The 13,693-nt window shown below is 33.5% G+C and overlaps 1 pseudogene; it reads right to left on the reverse strand.

The window, feature by feature from the left end:
- LOC107615293 overlaps positions 6,115 to 13,693 on the reverse strand; it is a 67,130-nt pseudogene continuing 59,551 nt past the window's right edge.

A 13,693-nucleotide genomic window follows, 5' to 3' on the forward strand; every position in this document is an offset into this window, starting at 1 on the left:
TAAAACTTACCCCAAACGTTGGGAACAAAAACGATACTTAACTCATATATAAATACACGCAGTGATTGATGTAATAACTAATTTTTAGCTAGTATCCATGAAATATTTTAGAATAATATATAAAAGATGGTTATTAGTGATCAGGTCACTATAACTCGGTGGTTATAAGCTATAATTTGAAAATTAGATCAAAAGAACGTTACGATTTTCATGACTTATAAACAACCATAACTCGCATTGTTGCACATAACTCGGCCATTACAATCCGGTTCATCTCGTATTACTCGATAATTGCCACCTATAACTCGGAGAACAAGTCAAACAAATAGATATAATCATTCAAGTAAAATAGAAAAATAACTTCCTCGTACGTCATCCTAATAGCTCGAAGAAGTAATCAAAACAGACATTGGAACTTTAAACATGACCTCACTATAGCCCACATACGTTCTCACTAGCAACCAAATATATTTGAAAATGATAATATCTCCATAAGTAAATCTATATAAGGTAAATCAAGGTAAAAGATAAAATATATCTGAAAATTTAATACTCACTCACGTCACTCTCACTTTTTTCTTTGAAGTATTACTGACTTGAGTGTCAAAATACTTTTTGTAGTTATCCAACTCATCTGATGTTCTTTAGAGTTCGATGTATACCTCATTCGTGGAAAAGATAGGACATGTCTTCCCTTCTACGATGAGCTATCCCTTGGACAGACCCTTTTACAGCAAGAACAATTAGTTTAAGTCAGATAAACAGATACTAAAAATACCCGGAATCATTAAATTTGTGTAATCTATCTATTTATATTTCTAATATAAATTGTAATATGAAAAATTAATCTTAAGGACCACTTATAAGATTTAATTATTAAAAGAGTTTTCTATTTAAATTATTAAAAAAGGTCTATTTAAAAAAGTATATAAGCAGAAAGACGAAAATTTTATTATAAATAGACAATAATACTCTTTTGTTAGATTTCCCTATATTTCTCCTATCACAGGCTTGGTATGACAATTTTTTAAAGAGGTGTTTGCATTTTTCAAAAGTAGAAACACTACTTTATTTGTATTTGATAAATAAAGAAGTTTATGCGTTTGTAAAATTGTAGTTTTTTAAAAGTTAATGTGTTCTTTTTGAAAGTACTTAACGAGAAATTTTTTAAAGTTAACTTATGCTTGTCAAAATTAAAAAATTTAATATAATTTCATATACTAAAAATTCTGTATTTAGGAAGAAAGTAGGCTAAGCTAATGTAAACAATCATTTTTCCTCTATCCTTTTATGAAATTTATCGATTTTTAGAAATACTTAGCAACAATATAGAAAGATAAAGAAACATGCGACTATAGTGTGTGATTCACGTAAATAAGACCAATTAATCACTAGACCAACTTAGTTAGATTTAGTTATCATAAGAATTTATTCATGTAATTAACAAGACCATAAATAAAAATAATAAATTAATACCCTTGTTAGCATAACTAATATTATTGAATATTTTAACAAGGAAAAAATTTAAGAAAAAAAATTGAAATAAGTAATGTAATAAAACAAATATCATTAATATTAGAGAGACAATAATTAGTAATTATCTTATTTAACTTAATATGAATATTTTCATGCATATAACATCTACAATTATGCATTTATTATATTTAATATTTACTCAATTATTCAAATAGAAATTAAGAAATGCAAAATAAAGAATCTTTGCATAATAATAAAATATTTTTGTTCAAATATACAATGAATGGATGGAATTTAATATAAATGAAGAAATTAATTTCTATTTTTCAACTTGTTAATTTTTTATAATAAATTTTATAAACATCTTTTCCCCATTTATGAAAAAAATCTTCTTATTTAATGTATTTTGACTTGAAAAAATTTATTCAAAATTTCTGTTTATTGTCCTTCCATATTTGCCATGAATTACGTCAACATTTTTTTGTTCTTTGTAGAACCATTATAAATAGGATATTTTCATGACTTATAAACAACCATAACTCGCATTGTTGCACATAACTCGGCCATTACAATCCGGTTCATCTCGTATTACTCGATAATTGCCACCTATAACTCGGAGAACAAGTCAAACAAATAGATATAATCATTCAAGTAAAATAGAAAAATAACTTCCTCGTACGTCATCCTAATAGCTCGAAGAAGTAATCAAAACAGACATTGGAACTTTAAACATGACCTCACTATAGCCCACATACGTTCTCACTAGCAACCGAAGATATTTAAAAACGATAATATCTCCATAAGTAAATCTATATAAGGTAAATCAAGGTAAAAGATAAAATATATCTGAAAATTTAATACTCACTCATGTCACTCTCATTTTTTTCTTTGAAATATTACTGACTTGAGTGTCAAAATACTTTTTTATAGTTATCCAACTCATCTGATGTTCTTTAGAGTTCGATGTATACCTCATTCGTGGAAAAGATAGGACATGTCTTCCCTTCTACGATGAGCTATCCCTTGGACAGACCCTTTTACAGCAAGAACAATTAGTTTAAGTCAGATAAACAGATACTAAAAATACCCGGAATCATTAAATTTGTGTAATCTATCTATTTATATTTCTAATATAAATTGTAATATGAAAAATTAATCTTAAGGACCACTTATAAGATTTAATTATTAAAAGAGTTTTCTATTTAAATTATTAAAAAAGGTCTATTTAAAAAAGTATATAAGCAGAAAGACGAAAATTTTATTATAAATAGACAATAATACTCTTTTGTTAGATTTCCCTATATTTCTCCTATCACAGGCTTGGTATGACAATTTTTTAAAGAGGTGTTTGCATTTTTCAAAAGTAGAAACACTACTTTATTTGTATTTGATAAATAAAGAAGTTTATGCGTTTGTAAAATTGTAGTTTTTTAAAAGTTAATGTGTTCTTTTTGAAAGTACTTAACGAGAAATTTTTTAAAGTTAACTTATGCTTGTCAAAATTAAAAAATTTAATATAATTTCATATACTAAAAATTCTGTATTTAGGAAGAAAGTAGGCTAAGCTAATGTAAACAATCATTTTTCCTCTATCCTTTTATGAAATTTATCGATTTTTAGAAATACTTAGCAACAATATAGAAAGATAAAGAAACATGCGACTATAGTGTGTGATTCACGTAAATAAGACCAATTAATCACTAGACCAACTTAGTTAGATTTAGTTATCATAAGAATTTATTCATGTAATTAACAAGACCATAAATAAAAATAATAAATTAATACCCTTGTTAGCATAACTAATATTATTGAATATTTTAACAAGGAAAAAATTTAAGAAAAAAAATTGAAATAAGTAATGTAATAAAACAAATATCATTAATATTAGAGAGACAATAATTAGTAATTATCTTATTTAACTTAATATGAATATTTTCATGCATATAACATCTACAATTATGCATTTATTATATTTAATATTTACTCAATTATTCAAATAGAAATTAAGAAATGCAAAATAAAGAATCTTTGCATAATAATAAAATATTTTTGTTCAAATATACAATGAATGGATGGAATTTAATATAAATGAAGAAATTAATTTCTATTTTTCAACTTGTTAATTTTTTATAATAAATTTTATAAACATCTTTTCCCCATTTATGAAAAAAATCTTCTTATTTAATGTATTTTGACTTGAAAAAATTTATTCAAAATTTCTGTTTATTGTCCTTCCATATTTGCCATGAATTACGTCAACATTTTTTTGTTCTTTGTAGAACCATTATAAATAGGATGATTGAAAAAACTTGAAACATCACAGAGTTTGTTATTCTTATGTATTCTCTAAATAGTTTTAGGGCTAATGACTTCTTTCTCTTATCAATGCCATTCCAAGAATCGTTGCTTGGTATCAATGATTTTTCAACATTATATACAGAGATGATGATAATGATCATGACAAAATCAAATCACTTCAATAAAGTACCAAAAATTTCTATTATTATACTTGAGGAGGTAATTATCCATATGATTTTTTTCTAAATTTAATTTTTTAGCTATACACAACATGTCGTATTACAAATAATATCTTGCCAGTGCCATGAACAAACTAAAATAGCTGGAGCAATATGCATGACTTATGTTTTTTCTTTTGAATTCAAGATGTGTTGCAGCTGAAGGAGTCCTTGCAATTCATTATCTCAAGATAAATGTGATGATGGTAGTGAAAGTGGTGGTGGTGGTGGAATTGTTGGAGGGAGGAGTAGATAATAATAAGTGAAGGTATAAAAATAAATAGATAAAATTAGAATATAAAAATGAATTTAGATAATAGAGATAAAATTAAAATTTATTTTAGAAAAATGTTACAGGATTATAAGAATTTATTATGTTTAGCTATCATTTTTAATTATAGCATCAATCTAATAATTCATTTAATTTGGTAATTCAACAATATATTTTAGTCTATATTTTTAAAGATCAATGCCTAGCTAATTAATAATTAAAAACAATAAATTCTGATCTTCTAATATATTCTTATTATTTTAAGTATTCAGGTAAAATTAGAAAGCATTTATGATTAGCTAATGATGAACATGTGGCTAGAAATGGAAAAAGAAAATTTTCAATTTGTTTAGGCAAAGATTTTTCTCATATCTACATATATTTCTCATGCAACTATATTACGTGATAAAAAAAATACATGAACATGCCAAATATGAAAGGCAATTAATGAAAATTTAGAATAAATTTTCAAGTCCAACTATTACATTAAGTTCCCGCTATTCACAGTATATTTTAATTATTTTTTGTTAAAATAACTTTAATGCATGATACAAGAATGTATTTATATGACTTGACTTTTATTTATAACTTGAGATATTGGTAATATATTATCAACGCAAAGACTAACAAACATTTTGTTTAATTACATAAGGGATTTTGCAACACAATCTTCACGTACAATATTTAAGAATGGAAAATTGTGGTCGTTAGCGAAGATAGATGGGTTTTTTTTTGTTATCTTTTCATCAAATCATTATGTGCATAGACAAAAAAAAAAAAAGAAATCATAATGCACATGAATCATTTTTAGCATCTTGAAGCAAAATAATATTACCACTATCTCCAAATCTTCAAACTTAGATCCAATATTCGATCTCCACTGATTGAATCCGTTCATCATATATTACATCTTTGATAAAAAAGGAAATAAAATAAATTTCAAATAAAATGAAATCATTCATAAAATTATAAGCTTATAATTAAAGAATCATCATAATTGGTATACCTTACAATTTAATGAAAATACTTAGAACATGTGTACATAGCATCATAGTACACTACAAGAAAACCATAATTTTGCTACGCTTTTAAAGCATGGCGAAAAGTGAAAAAAAGCGTAAAGATAGCTTTTTCGCTACGCTATTTGAGCAACCAGCACGCTTTTGAAAGGGTCACATCTGCTAGTATGCCGGTTGCTCTATTGCAATGCTTTTGGTGACTATGGCCACGCTTTTTTTGTCGCCACGCTTTTATCTATTGCCACGCTTTTAAGCGTGGCCGTATGCGAGAGGATATGGCTATGCTTTTAAAGTGTGCCAGTAGTTAGATACGGCTACGCTTTTAAAGTATGACAATAACGAGAGATATGGCTACGCTTTTAAAGGGTGCCAATAGCTAGAGATATGACTACTCTTTTAAAGCGTGCCAGTAGCTAGATACGGCTACGCTTTAAAAGCGTGCCAGTAGCTAGAGATATGGCTACGCTTTAAAGCGTGGAGAAAAGTGGCTATTGTATGGAATAGCGACGTTTTCAAAGCGTGGCTATAAGTTTGTTCAAGTTCAATTATTTTTTTTAATCTTCGTAATAAAACCTAACAAAATTCATAGATAATGTAAAATTTAGACAATATACAACCTTCATAACAATTTTAATTACGATTAACAATATAAAACCTTCATAAACTTGTACACCAAATATAGTGGTTGATAACATGACAAGCTCTAACAAAAAACCAAAGTCATAATAACTACCCATAACTTTGTAATACATGCATTACAATTCCAACAACTATTACATTATCTATTTCCTTTACATACTTAACTACAAATATGAAACTTCATGATTACTAATCATCCATTACAAATATGAAGCTCACATGCCTCCATATTGTTTGACATAAAAGAGTTGATCTCCAGAAGGATAGGGTTTGTGATAAGACCATATGTTGTTGGATCAATTTTTCGCAGATCCCCTCCATACATTAGGGGAGACTTTTGTAACACCCTACCACACAGGGCTTTACACCTAGGATGTAAAATAGAGGTGGCGAGGTGCTACGACCTCTAAAAATAAAATACATACATATAATAGTAGAAATAATATAATAAACTAGGAGCCTTGGAAAACGGGTAAACAAATTTTGCAAAAGAAAAAGCGCATCGCTCGAGGAAAAGAATTACTTGCGAGCTAAGAAACCTAAAGGTTCAAGATAAAAATAGACGAAAGAGTAACAAGAGTGCCAAGAATGGGTAAACAAAAATCACAAAATGAAAAGCGCAACGTTCAAGAAATAGGATTACTTGCGTGCTAAGAAACCTAATAGGAAATGATAAAGATAAACAAGAGAGTAAAGGAAAGTCAAGGAAACAGCATAACTAGCCCCTGACTCAACCTGCGAAGCCAAGGCTGGCCGGAGAATATATACATATATATACATAAGTATCCCAAAATATAGAAAAAGGACCCTAGCCCTCCTGTAACCTCTAAGGGGAACAAAATAATCAAGTATCTTGGAGAGCAAGCTAAGTACATATATACATATATAAGTAAACAGAAAACCCAAAATATCCCAGACTACTCTGCTTCAGGAAATCCAGACGCCTAGCGAGGAGCCTCTCAACCTGCATCTGAAAACAACAACACAGTTTGGGATCAGAACCGGAGGTTCTCAGCATGGTTAAGGTGCCACGCGTATAATAAATAAGGTCCTGGGAATGCCAGAGGCAATCTAAGAAAAAGCCATAATTAGGGGTAGGTAATCTAAGCTATTCCTAAACTTACTCAAATTCAAACCAAATATAACTAACAAACCTTTTTCACCCTTCCTCCGTTCCTCCGCCATCCATAAATCATGCAGAGACAAGCAAACAAACAATTTCACTCACAAGTAAGAAGCAGATAGTGCAAATAGCAAGGATAGCAGGTAGCAGGATATATATTCAATTAGGCAATCTCAGATAATGCATAGTAATCAAAACAAACAAATGCACATGATGCATGCCTGTCCTATGGCTGATGAGGCTCATCTGTCGGTTATCCAACAAACCCGACAAGTCCAAAAACCTTAGACTGTCCCCCATCACGCATCCCCATGAGTCTATGCATAGATTTCACATTCATATATCATTCAAATCACTCACTGGGGCTATCCATACCCGAGAATTTATACGTGACTGGTCACCCTTACGACGTAGGGTCAACAGAGTATCGAGATCCAACCTGGAACACGTGGTGGCGAGCCACAGTTCTGTTACCCAGGGAAACTCATATCTCAGATATCATTCATAAGCCATTTCATATTTATAATCAATATATCATCATTTATCAAGCCATGGCATTAAACTTCCTTTAACATTCTCATCTTCTTTATAAAACTCCTTATTTTACCACTTACTTCACCCCCAAGTTATCTTATTTTCCTAGCTTCAACTAGCTATTGGTCTTAGTACCAGACCTTAAGTCTAAAAGGGAGAAAATGAAGGTTTAAAAGTGGAAATTTGGTATGAAACAGCCAAAATCCAGTTTTGCAGCAGGCAGTAGTCATACGTACGCGTATGCCACGCGTACGCGTGGAGCATACAGCAAGTCATGCGTACGCGTGATCGTGCGTATTAGCTTTTCACGCGCGCGCATGGCTTCTCGGGCATACGTCGCTAAAATGCCACGCCACGCGTATGCGTGGATGGACGTTTTCCCAAAATGCAGAATGCCCAGAAAGCTACATAACCAGTTTTTAACCTGCATTAATCCAGTTTCATACACCAATTTTCTAACGTCCATAACTTGCTCTACAAAATTCCGTTTTTCACAAAATTGATATCGTTTAAATGCTTGTAAAACCATCTTTCATTTAAAATAGATCACATTTCCATCCAATATTTGAGGAGCAAGTTATGGACTTCCAAAGTTCATTAAAATCCACATTTTACCAAAAACATACCAACCCCACTTTTGCCAAACTTACTTATCATCACTCACAAAATTTGCATATTTTCCATATATTAAGCCTTATTCCATTAATACTATTCACCAATACATTCATATTCACACCAATACAGAAAACTCATGCAATAGTCATAAATCCACCCTTTCCAACCATAAGCTTCCATTTCAAGAATTCATTAACCTATTTCCTTCATCCATTAATAACACTCATAAATCACCTTTAACTAACTCAACAAGCCATAATCACCAAATTCCATTAACATATATCAGTGTCATCATCCACCTTTCTTTAACAATTCCAAAAGCACATATATATCTAACAATGTCAACATCTCATACTCATAATTTTTCATCACAAACTCAAGCATTAATATACCCAATATCATCATAAAGCTAACCATTTAATGCATATAACTACTTCAACTTATCCTATAAGGCACTAGCCTTAGTTTTCACACAACCTTACATATTAAACACGCGAAACCTAAACCATACCTTGGCCGATCACTTTATTCAATCTAAGGCAGCCTCACAAGCAAGAACACAGCCCCCAACGCTCAAAGAAACCAGCCACAAACCAAGCTTCAATCACCCATAAGCCTTCAAACACTCACTTTTCACTTCCAATGCATATATATGGGCTTAATTTGTACCTAATACACACATATATATACCTTACCACTCCCACACACGTAGCAACTCAAATCTAGTAAGCTCCACAAGCTAAATCGAGCCTAAAACACCAAAATTGAACAATTTTCAACATAATTGTTCATGAATTTTCAAAATTGGGGGAAGCTGGCTGAGAAGGAAATAGTGATTTACCTACCAAATTGTTCCTTGGGTTTTGTAGAGCTCGTTGCGGTGAACGCGTAGTCACAAACGGTTCGTCAATCGGAACTCCGGATCAAAAGTTATTGAGAGATGAAATTGAGTGAGGGTTTGGAAGCTTACCACATGTTCTTCCCCCTCCTTTGCATCCTCAGCGTGTTTTACATGCTGGAAGGAAATAAAATAAGCTTCAGTTCATTATATATAATAAGTTGGTTGGGCCCACGGGCCTAGTTCGGGTCTGGTTCGACTGGTTTGGCCCGTTCGGCGCAATTTTGGGCCAAATTCTTTGAAATTAGTGTCAAAATTCTCGTTTTAAAGAGCTCTATCCTATTTTGATATTATTTTTGCATTTTTAATTTTCCTAATTAAAATTCAATTTATTGTCTAATTATTTACGGATTTTAGCGGGGTTTACATCCTACCTACCTAATTAGGAATTTTGCGCTCAAAATTCAGATTCAGTTATCTGAAAAGAGGTGTAGGTAGTCCTTCGGTATAGTCAGAGTTTCTTGAAGCTGACCCCGTTACTCGAAACGTCCATCTCCTTTCATTTAAACTGGCTTAGGTTGTAAGAGATGAATTTGTTTTAGAAGCGTGTTTCAGAAGTTACGAGATATGGAGTACGTTGAATAGGTTCAAAAGGTACAGTAGAAAATTATTTGGTACGCCACTAACTATCAATATTCTCCAAAAATTGAAATGATCTAACTTAGCGGGGTTTAACTTCATAGTTCTTGATTGCTCATCTAATTCTAGTTCGTTGAAGTAATCTTCAGAAATAGGTATCTTCTTCCTTCCAACTTGAGAAGTCTTCTTCTTAGATCTGCCTATCTCTTTTGTCGGCTTTCATATTGAGAATCCTAACTCAAATTTGTGTAACTTTTTCTCTGTTGTCTCGGCTATCACATTCAGGAACTAAGACGTTCGACGTTTCGGTTTTTGATTAATTCAGAGGTGTTTAGCATACTGTGAAGTCTCACCTTCTTCCTGATGTATAGTCTTATTAATATCCCTAATAAGTAGTTTGCTTCGATAGGGAAAATGGGTCTGGTCACTTGGTTCACGATTCCCTAACAGTATCACCTTTTGTCCTAGACCTCGGCAATCTACTACAAAATTGATGGCTATTCTCTTTTACCTTTAATGTAGAACCTTCGATGGTTGTAGCATTTCGCACGGCTTCTAGTGGTCTCTCTTTTCTTTCCCATGCGTTGAACATGTAATCACATAGATTGTCACTTCGTTCTTCACTCTGGCTGCTCAAAGTATCTTTTGGATTCGTGATATGTTTTATAAATCTCAAGGTAACTTCAAAAATCCTCTCTTGTAAGCTTCGGACAACAGTTTCTCATTTCGACTTCCGATTTTGACACATAACCTCTCTTGGCATCTTCTTGATTCAACCGGCTTCAGCACCCTTAGTAGCTCCTTATCACCGTTATTGCACTCCTTAAGTCCTTGACTCTACGATCTCTATTTCGGCATTAGGCATATAAATCTCTTCTTAGTTCCCTTTTGTTTACCAGGCTTCGACATCTTCGGTAGATCTTTACCGTCTTCTTACGCCCCGAGCATTTCGTCCTTGCTACATTTTAAGACCGCAATAGATTTAGTTTGACTCCTTTAGCTATACCCTTGATATCCAATTTAAAGTGCCAATTTACCTAGCCTTCCTTCCTCTGAAATTTATATCCAAGCATTCCCTAGAAACTTCTTACTCAGGGCGTCGATTACCATTTCATGATGTTGTATTTACACGTATCCTAAACCCTCTGGTAATGTATCGCACTACTTCTGAGTTGTTAACTAAGTTCGGGTATCCTGATTACTGGATTTGGGGTTAATCCTTCTCTTGGAGTTCGAAAGCTCTCTTTATATTTGGGTATCCATGTAACCGATGTATTTCTAGCGCGTTAAACTAATCATAGGCTTTGTGGTCGGCAAGAATGTAAAGCTCCAAAACTCTTTTTGACGGTGCACGCTTACATGCTTCATCTTCCGTGTCCAAAAGTCTTGCTCTTAAGGAATCAACATCTCAACAGTTGCAGCTATAATTTATACGTGATACTAATATGGGCTCGAGTTAATTTTCAAAAGAACATTAAGCTCGAAAAATGAATGAGCATTACAAACGGTGTTCGTAATAAGTTAGAAAGAAAATCTTGTATACGGTTAATCAGGATTATACCGAAATGATGGAATGCACAAGGAGAGGAACCTAGGTGCATCTCAAGAAAAGAGTTCAAATTAAAGACCTTTGGTAGAAAGAACAGGGTGTATAGAGTTAAAGAAGTCTCAGCTGATTCTGAAGAACATGGTTTGCGAATAAGGGCAACTCTAGTCATAGCGAGCATATAAGATTCAAGGATTGCGCGTTTATACCAAGACAAGCTCAGACTCATCCTGGAAGAAACAAAATTCATGCACATAAGGAGTAAAGTTAGAAAGATAGTCAAGCCATTTAGGAAGAGCTCCGGATAGAATGTCAATGTAGGTTTCAAAAGAAGGATTAGATCGAGTCGCGAAGGTTCGTTAGCACCCTCTCTCTGCATAAGGCTTCCTGCCGTTCTCTTCCTTATTCTCTGGCATAACCAGTGCTTCCCACAAATAAATAGTTGGTTAGATGATTCCCTCTTCTAGTACTCCCTTTCACTCAAACTTAAATTCTACCGATTATAATAATGTCTTTGCTTGTGGTGCGATTGAAGTTAATCCGGCTTCCGGTACTAAGCTTATCGCAAACTCGCTTTCTCTCTGAAATGGAAGTTCTGACACACCTTCAAGAATTGTCTTAGAAACTTTCTCGTATAGGGATTTGGTTTCATCTTCACTTTCCTCTTAACAATTAATAGCTAAAGGTTGAATTTGCTCTATTCCTCTTCCTCAAAGTTTCACCGTCACTAGATTCCGAACAATAACTCCGCGTAGCCCTCAACACTCCTGATTACTTAGATATGGTCCAACCTGCTTCCACTATACGGTCCAACCTGCTTCCACTACTTCACTTAATCCTTAACCTTCAAAAGCCTAACCACTCCTCTAGGTTAGCTAAGTATCACTTCGTCTCAACAACCAATAGTTTTCGAATAATTATCGACTTGGGCCTCATGATTACTGAAACTTGTCATGCGTCACGAACGAATATTACATATCAATGGTATGCAAGGAAGTTAAAAATTCAACTGCTGGTTCATAATTACCTCGGGTCTAAAAATCGGATTCGGTTGCATTCTGGCTTCCTCTGTATGAACAATTCCAAGACATATGCCCTGGTCTCCCGCACTTGTAACATACGCCTAATCCGGCCCTGCATGGTCTGTTTGGATGGTACTTCTTGCATCTTGAGCACCTTAAGTCATCCGGTTGAGCACTAGTTTGCCCTTCTGAATTTAGATCCGAACGGTTGTCGTTCCTTCGGTCATTGTTCTGGCACGGGGAATGTGAAGCAACAAAACGATTCTTTTTGAAATTTTGGCTCCTAGGTGTAATATGTCCCTTTTTCTTTGTAAAGGATTCCCAACGATTATTCCTTGCTGCCTCAGTCCTCCTTGAGCTTTCTCCCGTCGCCTGACCCGTGTTAACTTGCTCCGAATAACCCACTGGCTCCCATGTATTCGGAACATTATGTTCACCTTCATATTCATTATCACCATCATTGCCAGTTCCAGCTTGTGGTTCCATCCCATCCATCACTCGGATGGTCGCAGCAGCAACAATACCAATGGCAGCAACAACACTCGTCATTGCGGTTACGATATTAGTCAAACTACCTAACGGTATGGTCACCTCATTAGCTCTCCGTCCTCGACCTCGATTACGCCCAGGACCACGCCCACGAGATGCCATTTGGTTCCTGTTCACACCAAATAAGTGATATCAAGGTGATCAGTCTCAATATCGCGAGTCTAGTGTTTCACAATTCCAAATGCATGCTCATGAGCATTCATGCCACTTATATCAGTTAGATACCCTATATAGCATGTATAGACACCCGGAGTATGCCTAGAAGTATAGTCAGTCCGTCCCTCAGGCTCAATAGGAACGAACTGCTCTGATACCATAATGTAACACCCTACCACATAGGGTTTTACACCTAGGATGTAAAACAGAGGTGGCGAGACGCTACGACCTCTAAAAATAAAATACATACATATAATAGTAGAAAGAATATAATAAACTAGGAGCCTTGGAAAATGGGTAAACAAATTTCGCAAAATAAAAAGCGCATCGCTCGAGGAAAAGAATTACTTGCGAGCTAAGAAACCTAAAGGTTCAAGATAAGAATAGACGAAAGAGTAACAAGAGTGCCAAGAATACAGTGAAACTAGCTCTTGACTCAGCCATAAACCATTATTTTATGATTTATATTGTGTTTAATTGAGTGGTTTTATCAAGTCTTTACCTACTTATTCATATGGATTGCATGATTTTATAATTCCTTCCTAGTATTGTTTATAGTTGAAAACTTGCTTCCTAGAGACCTTTAATTTATACATTTTAACTCTCCTTTATCCCATTCGATGCAGTGATCTGTGTGTTAAGTGTTTCAGACTTCATAGGGCAGGAATGGCTTGGAGAATGGAGAGGAAGCTTGCAAAAATAGAAGGAACACAAGAAACTAAGGAGATGACCAGCGAACACTGATGCGAT

The sequence above is a fragment of the Arachis ipaensis genome, chromosome B09 (genome assembly GCF_000816755.2).
Source record: "Arachis ipaensis cultivar K30076 chromosome B09, Araip1.1, whole genome shotgun sequence".
Classification (NCBI taxonomy): Eukaryota; Viridiplantae; Streptophyta; class Magnoliopsida; order Fabales; family Fabaceae; genus Arachis; species Arachis ipaensis.